The sequence below is a fragment of the Sinohyriopsis cumingii genome, chromosome 5, assembly GCF_028554795.1.
Source record: "Sinohyriopsis cumingii isolate HCF-2022 chromosome 5, ASM2855479v2, whole genome shotgun sequence".
Classification (NCBI taxonomy): domain Eukaryota; kingdom Metazoa; phylum Mollusca; class Bivalvia; order Unionida; family Unionidae; genus Sinohyriopsis; species Sinohyriopsis cumingii.
The window spans coordinates 55,466,339-55,479,266 of record NC_142965.1 but is presented as its reverse complement, the minus strand read 5'-3'; positions in this window follow the sequence as shown (position 1 = coordinate 55,479,266).

The window sequence follows — 12,928 nt, the reverse complement described above, 5'->3', positions numbered from 1 at the left end:
AGGAAGAGAATTTTGTAATCTTTCAATGCATTCAAGGGAATTAACGTATTTGAAGTCGGACCTAGTAACCACTGATTAATAAGACAGTCGGCTTACATGTGATGGCAAATAGTCTTGTATCGAAGATCACAGAGTATCCTTCATATTTAGATTCATGTCAGGAATTGTATTGATTTCTAAAGGGCAGTTTAAAACTTTACACCGTTGATATCGCATTGTATAGGTAGTAATACCCGTGTGCATTAATGCAGTATCGTGATACCATTGCTTATACTTTCTAAATGAAATAATAATTTCGAGATATATGTATCCATATATATAATCATGTTATTGTTAATTAATTGAAATAATAATAAGAAGAAGAACAAGATCAAAAACAAGAACAGGAAGAAGAACAAGAACAAGAAAAAGAAGAAAATGAATCGTGATGATTATTATGATGATAACGATAATAATAAAAGGAATATGTTAATGACAAAAATACCACGATTTCGACGACAGTGGTGTTGGTGAAGATGAAATGCTGTTCGCATATCGTTTACTTAGCCTGAATCTCTAATTATAGTCTTGTGCTTCCATCCAGCCTCAATTAACACTAGTAATTGCGTCCATGCAAATTATGAAGCTCATTCTCTATTATAATTAAGTGTTAATTGGAGTGAATTATCCATTTCTCGGTAGTAATATTTTTTTACATTTGGTGGGAAATAATATAATGATAATAAGCGTGATGACATCATATCACTTTAATTGACATTTATGGTCTTATATTTGCCTGCAATAATGGAGAATAAATACCCAGGCTGATGATAAAGCATTGCGTCACAGGGAAGTCCTTTTCTTAATAACATGTAAGGTATTATCAATAACACACGGTCAAAGTACGACTGAAACAACATGATTTTGTTCCTGATTTTCTCAGTTGAATTATATCAGTATTCAAAAGACTCAAGTGTATCATAAATTCTGGTGAATTCCTGCTTGCTTTCATTGTTTCAGGGTGGTCCGACTCTCAAGATTAACGTCTGTTTACTTTAAGTCTGTATTTCATGCTAAACAGATTTGTCTGCTTTGAAAACACTGGACAACAAATTTTTACAAAAGTCATGTTACTGAAATAAAATTAGTCAATTCTTATCAATTTGTATGTGCTGAACACGAATATGACAGTCAAATTGCAAAATTGGCTCTAGTTTTTTTGTAATCTGCAAGAAATTAATGTTTACATAACGAAATGCATTCCAATAGTAAAAGGTCAACTGTAATAGCCTACCTATAAAAAATCAAGTCATTGACTACATCTTAGATTTCTTCGCCTGTCTCTTGTACAGCTGTTCGGGAGCATCTCTGAGGAGTGTCCAGCAGTAGTCAGCCAGCATTGTAGTGGACCATTTTCCCTGGTATCTTTGTTCCATTGTTGCGATATCTTGATGAAAACGTTCGCCGTGTTCATCACTAACAATACCACAGTTGCTAGGAAAGAAATCCAAATGGGAATGAAGGAAGTGAATCTTTAGAGACATATTGCAGCCAAGTTTCTTATACTTCATCAACATGTCTTCTACTAGTTCCTTATAGTTTTCTGCCCTAACATTTCCGAGGAAGTTTGTAGAAACTAGGCGAAAAGCATTCCATGCTTGTTTCGCGTCACCTTCCAGCAAGTTGTTGAACCGGTCATCTTTGAAAAGCTCTCGAATCTGAGGACCCACAAAAACTCCCTCTTTAATCTTTGCTTCGCTGAGTCGAGGGAATTTTTCATGCAGGTATCGGAATGCTGGCAAAGTCCGGTCAATGGCTTTCACGAAGTTCTTCATCAAACCTAGTTTGATGTGAAGGGGTGGTAGCAAGATTTTCTGAGCCTCAACCAGAGCTGGGTGTTGGATATTCTTCTCTCCAATGGCTACATTCTGCCTGTGAGTCCATTCCTTCCTCATGTAGTGCATTTCCCTTGCTCGGCTATCCCACTCGCATAAGAAACACATGTATTTTGTATATCCTTGCTGCAGTCCCATTAAAAGGGCAACTACCTTCAAATCACCACAGAGGTGCCAGCTGTACTTGTTATACTCAATGGAATTCAGTAGCTGCCTTAAGTTATCGTATGTCTCTTTCATGTGGACAGCATACGCTACTGGAATAGATGGAAGAATGTTTCCATTGTGCAAAAGCACAGCCTTGAGACTCAGTTTCGAAGAGTCCACAAATAGTCTCCATTCTTGTGGGTCATGAGTGATTTTTAAAGCATTCATGAGGCCCTCAATATCGGAACAGAATATCAGATTACTTTCCTTTCTGAAGAAAGGCTCCAATTGCTGGTGGCGCTTTCGATATGCAGTAATTGTGACATCTTCTTCTAGAAGATTCCATTGTTGGAGTCTTGATCCTAGCAATTCTGCCTTGTTCTTTGATAAGTCCAAATCACGAATCAGGTCATTTAGTTCTTCCTGTGTTATTCTGTGTGGGGTTGATGATGCACCACAGTGAAAATCTGGATCACTGCATGCTGATGGACCAGGAGAAGAACAGGTCGACTCACCTTTGTCTTCGTCAGATGAATCAAGAGAATATTCTGCTGGAGGTTCTGGAATAGGAAGTCCCTCACCATGTGGAACTGGTCTCAATGCAGACGGAATGTTTGGGTAGACTATTCTCGACTTCTTTCGCTTCGTTATTCCGCCGGAAAGAGCAGGAACCAAGCAGAAGTAACAGTCATTTAGGTGGTTGCTTGGCTCTCTCCACACCATTGGGACTGCAAACGGCATTGATGACCTTTTGCAATTCAACCACTGTGAAAGCTGTGTTGTACATGTAGCACAGCATATATGCGGAGCCCAAGGCTTGTCTTGGTCACCAACCTTGCATCCGAAGTAAAGATGATATGCCTTCTTCACTTGAGAATTGATACTTTTCTTCTGGTTGGCAAATGTCACTTCCCCACAAATATAGCAAAAATTGTCCGCGGTATTAACACACTTTCGAGGCATTACTGTTCTTTATTGTACGTAAATGGATAAAATAATAAGTTTTATGTAACAGTAGCTTGAACTGTCTCGCACAACGTCTAAAATATTTTAAATGCTGAACCTATCTGATTGGGCTTTATATAGTACACTGCTTACGTCAGCTTCAGCAGCCGCCTGGCATTAGTATAATAGGCCTACACATGTATAGTACACTGCTGACGTCAACTTACTTCAGCAGCCGCATGGCATTAGTATTGCATTGCATCAGAAAATGATGCAATCAACTGTGGATGATGTGAGCATGATGGTATTATGCAATGTTACATCATTATTCCGGATGTTGCTGCAGTCCTACTGGAGAAATTTACACAGTGAAACATAGAAAATGAGGTATATGAATATTCTTCAAAACGAGAGCCAATACAAATTTTTCACGGTTATATTCGTGTTCGGCACACCAAAATACTACAGATTAGGGCCTTTTCAAGTCAGTAATGATTTCACTGTTGACCAGTGAAACATAAGGATTGTATTATATAAACAAAGGAAAGAGGCTTGACGAGTTTCCTTTTAATGGAAACTTTATATAACTGATTTTATCACAGATTCGGCCTATACATATATTATATTTATACCAAAATATCAATACATATAGTTTTGTTCCGACGAAGTTCACGATTGACAACAGGAAACTGTCTGATGGCAGATGGAGTGAGTAATACACATTCCTTTCCAGAGAGATCTCTACAAAATGTAGTAATTCCGAATCCTTGTATAAATTGTTAATTTACTTCTTTTGAGCTTCTGTTTTCATCGATATTGACTAAATAAATAAAAAGAAGCTTGGATTTAAACATGATAGTCGGTTTAAATGAAAGCAAGGGCTAAAAACATTGCATGGCTTTTGTCCCAAACAGTTAAGCGTGGTCATTCGATATAAGGGCGAGTATATCGAAGCGAGTTGGGGAATAATTTAAAGAAACCCACAAGTGGTCATTCATAAATTTAAAGTCATTTAGAGTTGATCCAAGCCATTATAAACTTTACTTCCCAATGGTACTGATCATAATATTGTTTGCATTCTCTTTCTTTCTCTTTTTGGGTCCGTTTGTCTGTTGTTATATCATAGGTCAAGAGACATTGCTGCCTGCCATGGGCAAAACTCCGCTACACCCATTTTTTTAAAGAATTTTACACGTGATTTGCGATGACGTATCTGAGAGAGAGAGAGAGATTAATTATTGAGGGGGTCTCATTTTTTATTTTATTAAGCGTTAATAAGTGGAAATTGGTTACGGAACTAGAGAGTACTTAGCAATAGTCTACTCTAGTTCTACGCTTAATGAAACCATCATTATACGCGTACTGAAACTATTATTATACGCGTATTGAAATACGTAATTATAATAGAAGTTATACATTCGTTTGAATATCTTGTCGTTTCTGTGTGTCTTTATGTCTCAAAAAGGAGTCGAACTTTCTTAAATTAAGGTTTCCAACAGTCAAATGTAACCACTGCTGATGTGAAAGCGAGTTAATTTATTGTTAGCGGACGTGCCATTTATAATTCTGAAATATAACAAAATATCTTGCATGGCGCGACTGTGATTGATAATCGTGTCTGCTATCATGTATGCGATATTCATGATTTATAAGACAGGTCATATGCAATTTAATCATTTCAGAAAGAGCCATTGCATTAGAAGAAAATAACAGACGACGGAAGGCAATTCTAAAATGGTTGTTTAACATCGGAAACGGGTAGGGGTGCATTATGTGTTTTGCCAAGGATGTTAAGATTGTATACGGGTTCCTTTCTTCCATATGTACGTGTTCTGTGTGTCTAACCGGTTACAACTTTACATCATTGATCCACTCTCTTGATTCTAGGCTCGAATCTTGTTCGCCGAAATTTAAATTTCTCTTGATTAATGAAGAAACCTTTGAGAAATGCACACAAAGTCAAATATATCTATAAACTTTCAGTGACAATTATTTTGTTCTCTGAGAAGCAGAAGTGTCTGAAACAACACTGAGTTTTTTAGGACGTCGTTTTGCAAATTCACAACAGCATGATCAAAATAACCATAACACACCTGTTGACTGTAAGACATTAACAGCTTAAGTTAGCACGACGTTTGCCAGGAGCAGATATTGAAAGTGATCATTTATTAATGACAATGTTTCGCATACACAAAATAAATGATTAAAAAGCCTAACCATCCAAGAATCAGATTTGACTTTGAAAAATTGAAAGATCCAAACGTTGCAGAAGTCTTCCAAGCAATGATTGTAGGCAATGTTGCACCTCTGATAACCTTGTGTAACCATGAAATCGACCTTGAGTCTTTAACAACCATATTCAACACAGCTGTGACTGGCACAGCGAGCGAGATCATTGACAAACATCGCCGAACAAAGGAACCTTTGGTCACAACAGATGTCCTTGAACTATATGACATAAAAAAAGAACCGAAAAAGGGAAAAAAGATAAAGAGTGAGCTAAACAAAATGCAGAGAGATAAACAACATGATCAGGAAAAGCATGAGAAAGACATAGGATAGCTGGATAGAAAGACAATGCTGTGAAATCGAAGACAGTCTGAGCAGAAACAACATCAAGCATATCAACTGGTGACAGATCTCACAACCATGAAACAAAGGAAATCTACCACCTTCCAAGACAAATCAGCAAAATTCCCAACAGAAGATCAAGAGATCCTCAAGCGATGGACAGAATACTACTCAGAATTGTACAATCATAAGACTCAAGGAGATCCAACATTACTACACTGCCTTCAGGAAGAAGAAATTGGTGACAACCCCATTCTTCGCTGGCGTTGACAACACACAAGCAGAGCAGGAGAACATATAGTCACAGTCCCATCAACAATCTGCAACAAGATATGGCAAACATAAAAATTGCCCACCACATCAACCCAGTCTTTGGTCATCGTTCTTCCCAAGAAAGGAAACTACAGCTATGCCAAAACAACAGAAACATCGGTCTGATCAGCAAGTTCATGCTGAGGATAATTCTAAAGCCTCAAGCAGAGAAAATTATTGCTGAAGTGCAGCCAGGCTTCCGAGAAGGAAGGGGCACAGCAGAAAAACATATTTACTCTCAGACCCCTTTGCGATAAATACCTTCAGCATCAGCAAAATCTGTACCATGTTTTTTCATAGATATCAAGAAGGCCTTTGACAGGGTATGGACCCTAGGAGGGCCTCTTGATCAATGTGGAAAAAAAAGTGAAGTGGTACGGTCATATCTCAAGGTCATCTGGTCTGGCATAAATAATATCGCAGGACACAGCGAGAGGGTGCAGAAGAAGAGGCAAACAGAAAAAGAGGTAGGACGACAACATTAAATAGTGGACAGACATGGTGTTTGGAGATACACAAGGGGCAGTAAAGAACAGGGAAAGATGGAGAGATTTGGAAGTGTTATTATCTGTGGTGCCCAAACGACCTTTGGCTTACAGGTTTAATGATGAACTAACGTGTATAAACTGGCCGTGTTCGAGTTGGAGCAAAAGCGACGACGCTGTTCACGTCAAAGGCAGTGGAGTCAGTGACTTTCATTATTTGAAGGTATTGCCATTTATGACCCTAGTAAAGTAAAAATGACACTTCACAAAGTCATTACCGAATATGCAGTAGATGATGTTTGTTATTATATACAGTCACACCGACTGGAAATGCAGTCAAATCATTTGTGCGAGACCGTGGAATAAGGGATTCTAGAAAAGTAGTTATACTTGCACTATTAGTATTTCCTCGGGATGAGTCAATGTTGCATCTATGTGTAACCGCAGCTCGATTGCATAATAATTCTTCACGGGCAACCTGGGATGAAATCTCACGTACGTACGCTGATGGGGGAAATCGCCACCATATCGCAACTGCTATTGCTGTAGAGGCTGTCACATATGGTCATCAACAAGTTCAGGTACGAGAGTTTAACATGCCCCGGCACGTTAGTGTTTTTGACAATTATTCCAAAAGCATAGAAGTAGAAGGCAGGCAGATGCGATGTGACAATTCTGTCATACATACATTTGAGAATCACATCAACATTGCAACACACCGACCTAACACCACTCGCGTCCGAGTTTAAGGTAAATATTGTTCTTTGTGCGGGTATTACTATGGTCAAACAAAGGTTCCATTGAAGGGTTAGATGTAGTCCGGGGCAACATCAACGTTATCATTTCTCTCGCTCTCCATTGACGTAAATTTCTTATAAAGGAAAGGTCCTCTTCCCCATCGGAGTAAATTTATTATAAAACGTGGAAACGTACAGAAATGTTAAGAAAGCAAATTGACCTTCCGCCGCATACCTTTAAGGAAATACCAAGCCTGCATGGTTCCGTCCCTGCAAAAGCAGTCCAAGAATGATCTCGAATCAACTCAACCAGATTACATCACATATGGAATACTTTCAAATATTGGCCAGATGTAAAAGCTCTGCTATCAACACGAAAGATATACAGTTCATCATTGATAAAATTCAGTCAGCGAGGGCTGGATTCAGTGATGTGGAAGAAAACATATCATCACTGAAAAGAAAAATATCTGCAACAGAAAACAAATATGTGCAGCCATTATATAAGGTGTCAATTTTTACTGTACCACCAGAAAGATTTTTTTCTAAGCTACAAAATGACAATTCATAAGACACCTACAGATTTGTGAATTAAATCCCCCCAAATCCAAAATGTTCTATCACAAGTTCAAAAGTATAGAACTATCCAAATGAATTCTAATAATCTTGAATGCCTCGATGTGCTACAATGGTGTAATCTAGAATGTCATTTATTGAATTTTCAGTAATTCCAAAACAATTTGTTAATCCAACGTCAATGAGCACTTGGTAATTCTAATGAATAATTTAGCAACATAATTCCGCGCGAAATAAATCTGAAAACAACTGTAAAATCTGATAACGAATGGATTAAAGAAACTGATCGAAGATATCAATCAATTATTTGTTTACCAAATCCCTATTTATACATATTTTCACTCGAACTAGATGCGAGTCATTCCAGTGAAAATATTCCTATCAAACAGTGAATAGCTATGCCTCTAAAATATTCTAAACTTCAAAAAAGCTGTCAACATATTACTTGCAACTTGCAATCATGGACAAAAGTTAGGATTGTAAACACGTTGTTTACAAGTAACTATTATTTTTAACTACAATCAACAACAATGCGCACAGGTTAAACTCACATTATATATATATATATATACATAACACGAAAGGGCAGCACTAGGTTCCCACCGGAGGATATCATGTGGATTTACTATGTAGAGGCGCTTGCATGGGATACTGATCACCGAAAGCGTAGTCGCGACTCCGTTTCTGCTCGTGTATATCGCCCAGTGGAATTTACACGCGCTGCATCCGCGTCTGCTGCGGGGTAACGTAATGATGAATAGAAAGGGTGAAAGTAACTCTTTATGGGTCTTGGGGGTCAATGGGACTTCCATGTTAAAAACGTGAAATACTAATATAGCCTCAAGAGGAGTTTAACATTGTGGGACAGTATAGGGACAAGGGAAATTGAACATGGGTGACGTCAAGGTACTGACCACTAGGGAAAAATGGCAACAGTGTTACAAGTGGCCGATCTCAATCTCACAGTGAATTAGTAACTGTATTCGAGTTGACCTCAATACTAGTTATTGTATATTTTTATAGGGACAAACAACACATAGACATGCACAAACAAATAAATACTATCCAATAAACCATCTATACCACCCATCACCTACACAAACTATCCAAAAACGTCCTGTGTTAGCTTAGAGTGTAAGAGAAGGAGATGAAAACAAACAAAACTATCCACCACACCATAAAAATACCATCCACAACACTAACTAAATCATTAAACATCCCAATACCATCCAACCACCCCGTACACACACACTATCACAAGTGTTCTGTGTTAGCTTAGAGTGTAAGCGAATAAGATGAAATAGTCTCACATATCTTATATACCATCCACCATCCCATTCTTCACTCTATCATAAACTCCTTCTGTGAGTATTTTAGTGAAGTGTTGGATGGTATAAAAGATGTGTTACACTCAAAACTAACATAGGGTATTTTGGGATAGTCTGTGTAAGGGGTGTTGAATGGTATTGGAATGTTGGATGGTATAGCTGGTGTGAGGGATTGTATATTTTGTGATGTGAGGGATACTAGGTTTGTGAGACTTCAACTCTTTCTCTTACATTCTAAGCTAAGAGAAGGTGGGGGGTGGGGGGTGTGGGTGTTGACAATTCAAACTTAAAACTCTTTAATATTACCCTTCAACTTTGACCCTATAAACCTTTCTACCCATAAATACTTTTGTCCCTATAAACCTTTTCATAAACCCTTGCCTCTATAAATCCATTTCACATCGCCTTTTCCATACCGACATACCTGCCTAGAGTAGTGCGTATTGAGGTCAACTCGAACATTGTTACTAATTCACTTCCCGACTTAGTTAAGCCACTTGTAACATTGTTGCCATTTTTAGCTAGTGTCCAGTATCGTGACGTCATCCATGTTCAATTTCCCCTTACTCTATACTGCCCCACCATGTTAAATGACCATATAATCTACTCCTTGCCCCCCAAAAACTATCTTTATGTTGTATAGGTTTTTGCTTATTTGTGTATGTCTATGTTTTGTTTGTCCCATTCAAACATTTCACATACCTACCTACAGTAACGCGTATTGAATTCAACTCGAACACTTTTACTACTTCACTGCCCGACTGAGATCAGCCACTTGCAACACTAATGCAATTTTTCTCCTAGTGGCCAGTGCCTTGACGTCACCATGTTCAATTCCCCATGTCCCTATAGTATATTTGAACGGGAAATGGTAAATTCCCCCTGAGGCTAATTGCTTTTCACTTTTTTAACATGGAAGTCCCATTGACCCCCAAGTGCCATAAGCAAATACTGGGGAACCCTAACCAGTAAGCAAAATCTCAAACTCTTATAATGAAAAGACTTTATATAAATGACGATGAATTATGTAAGCTTTATAACGTCTGTCATTTTTTATGCTATCGATGATATTTTAACGATAACTATAAGTTTTTATCGACAAAGTTATGATTTGGAAATATTGATTGATTCAAGATTATAACTTGATATCACCTGTCCTCTATGAACTTCTGAACTCTCTTAGGCAAGCTGACATAAATCAATTTTGTACTCACCGCTGACTGCGTGGGTTCGAGTCTAGGATTCGGCCATTGTGGGTATGTGAGAAAGCTTGCCAGTAGCTTCTCGTGGGTCGGTGGTTCTTCCCGGGGGTTTCCCGGGTTCTTCCTCCACCATTAATACTGTTCACCATGCATAGCCTATCGTGTGCTGAAAAATGGCGTTAAACACAACAACAACAACATCAATTTTGTACCTGGTGCTTTTTTTTCTCAGCATGATGGCTGACTCATTCACAGTCAGAAGTGTGATTTCAAGCAGAGACTTTTATCAGAGATCGATGCAGGAGATACAACGTTCATTTATATTTCCATGCTAAAATGAATGACAAATAAGAATTACTCTCAAAACTTGCCTTCATATCAAAAGGAAAGTCCAAAATTTCTGATCTAAAGCTTCCTTGATTTTCTCTTATCAAATCTCCAAGGTGGTATGACATAGAGCTACACTTACATGACTGCGTATATATTTATAGCGAATAATATATTGGACTTCATCAACGAAACTCGACATTTTGGTCGTATGAACTGCACAGGCGTCGAAATGAACATATGTCTGGTTCTATTATTTGTAATTATTACTGCACAAAAGCCAACTTCAATTAAAGACAATGGTTATGAAGGTTTCTACATTGTTATTGATGAAAATGTAAACGAAAATGCAGCCATTATTGAAAGATTAAAGGTAAGTATTGATCAACATCTCTTCTGCATGCAATATTTTAGAATGTTGAAATCACAAATTTCCCAGTCACATTTATCATCATTAACATCATCAATATCATTATCTTCCTCTTTATAATCATATTAATACTAAGCCTCCTGTTAATGCATATAATTGAACTAATACTACATGTGTAACAGCTTCAAATTATGTATCATTATTATATTTATTATTATTATTGTTATTATTATTATTATTATTATTATTATTATTGCAGTGAAACTCAGAATTGGTTTGCTTTCAATTATTAAAAAGTTGAAGTTTACATGATGTGGGAGGATTTTCATACATCTGTCACATTTTCCTTTGCAGACTATAATGCGATAAACATTCTCTTCGGATTATTTAACGTGAAGCAAATTTGTGTTATGTTTGATTTAACCTGGTGACAGCTTTCTTATGTATGTATGTATGTATGTATGTATGTATGTATGTATGTATGTATGAATGTATGTATGTGTGGGTGCATGTATGTATTTATGTATGTATGTATGTAGGTTTGTATATTTGTATGTAGGTATGTATGTATGTAGTTATGTAGGTATGTATGTATCTAGGTATGTATGTATTAGATACACGAATCTATCCATACGATCGTCAAAAGTTTAGTTAAAAATATTATTTACTTACATACTTACCTCATTTAATTTAAGACAATTTTTACTGAAGCGTTGGAGACACTCTTCAAAGCAACAAATTCCAGAGCATACTTTAGGAACATCACAATTGTTATTCCAAAGTCATGGAAAGTTAAGCCGGCGTATGATCTTATATCAGGTACACTGTCCAAATGTTCATGAACAAACAGTAATCTTTGAGATTTAAGAGAAATGTAACACACACACACACACACACACACACACTGTCTCCAAAGTACGAAATCTATATCACAGTCCAGTATATAATCCCATCAATGATACCATCATGCCCAGCTATTAAAATAGTACACTTTGTTTAAGATGTTTCATGTAATATTCTAATTATATGTAAAAGCGGCATATAAACACACACATTTACATAAAGGTCACTGAACTTTCAGTTATAGTGGGCTTCACTTTTCTCCAGACGAAAATGCCAAACATTAGCATCACGGATATAAATTGCCTAACAGAATACATACATTTTCAAGTGATTTTATTTCTATTTTCCGTAGAAGGAAAAATAAACTGCATAGACTAACCATAATCAATACTATTGCGCTTATTTGCATTGATATTGCAAGTAACACAATATATTGTTTATTCGTATTACTATTGCGAATGTTTGCAGAAAGTATTGTGTTTATTTCCAAAAATATTGATAATATTTGACATACATTTTAAAACGTCAATATGTTACCGTATTTATTCACAACAGTCATGTGAACATATGTTTTACGAACAAAGTCAATTTTAGAAAAATTGTGTTTCTTTGCAAGTGTTGCAAATAAACCCTATTCATTTAGTTTGTTCACAATATTATTGAGGAAATTCTGAAAACTGTTGTAAAGAAATGCAATATTTTCGCAAATATTATAAATATTGTTACTAAGAAATACGTTAATGTATCGAATAATAGCAAAAGTGTTGTGAATATTCGCAATAAATATTTATTTCTCTGTATATCGGGCTACTGTACATAATTATGTGACAAATTGCAGATCTTTCCTCACTGACTGACGAGCACATTATTGTTCAATACCCTTGTCACGGCAGTGAAATGAGATCACCTTGTGTTCGTCGGTATGGACCTTGCGGTCATCGAGGCTTGGGTATGATTCTTGATCCCATGGCTTGCTGCTCAACGAAACCGAATATGGAAGATGGGGTAATGTAGACAAGTGTATAACATTCCATGGTGTAATTTGATTAAAACAAAATCTCCTAAAAGGCACATATCAGGCCTAACTATCGGCCAGTTTTAAGCATTATGACAGTCGGTCGAGTAATTTCGAATGTATTACCACAAAACAAAACCAAGACATAAAGGTGTTTGAAAGTGAATATCTGATTGGGCTATAGCTCTTTAAAACA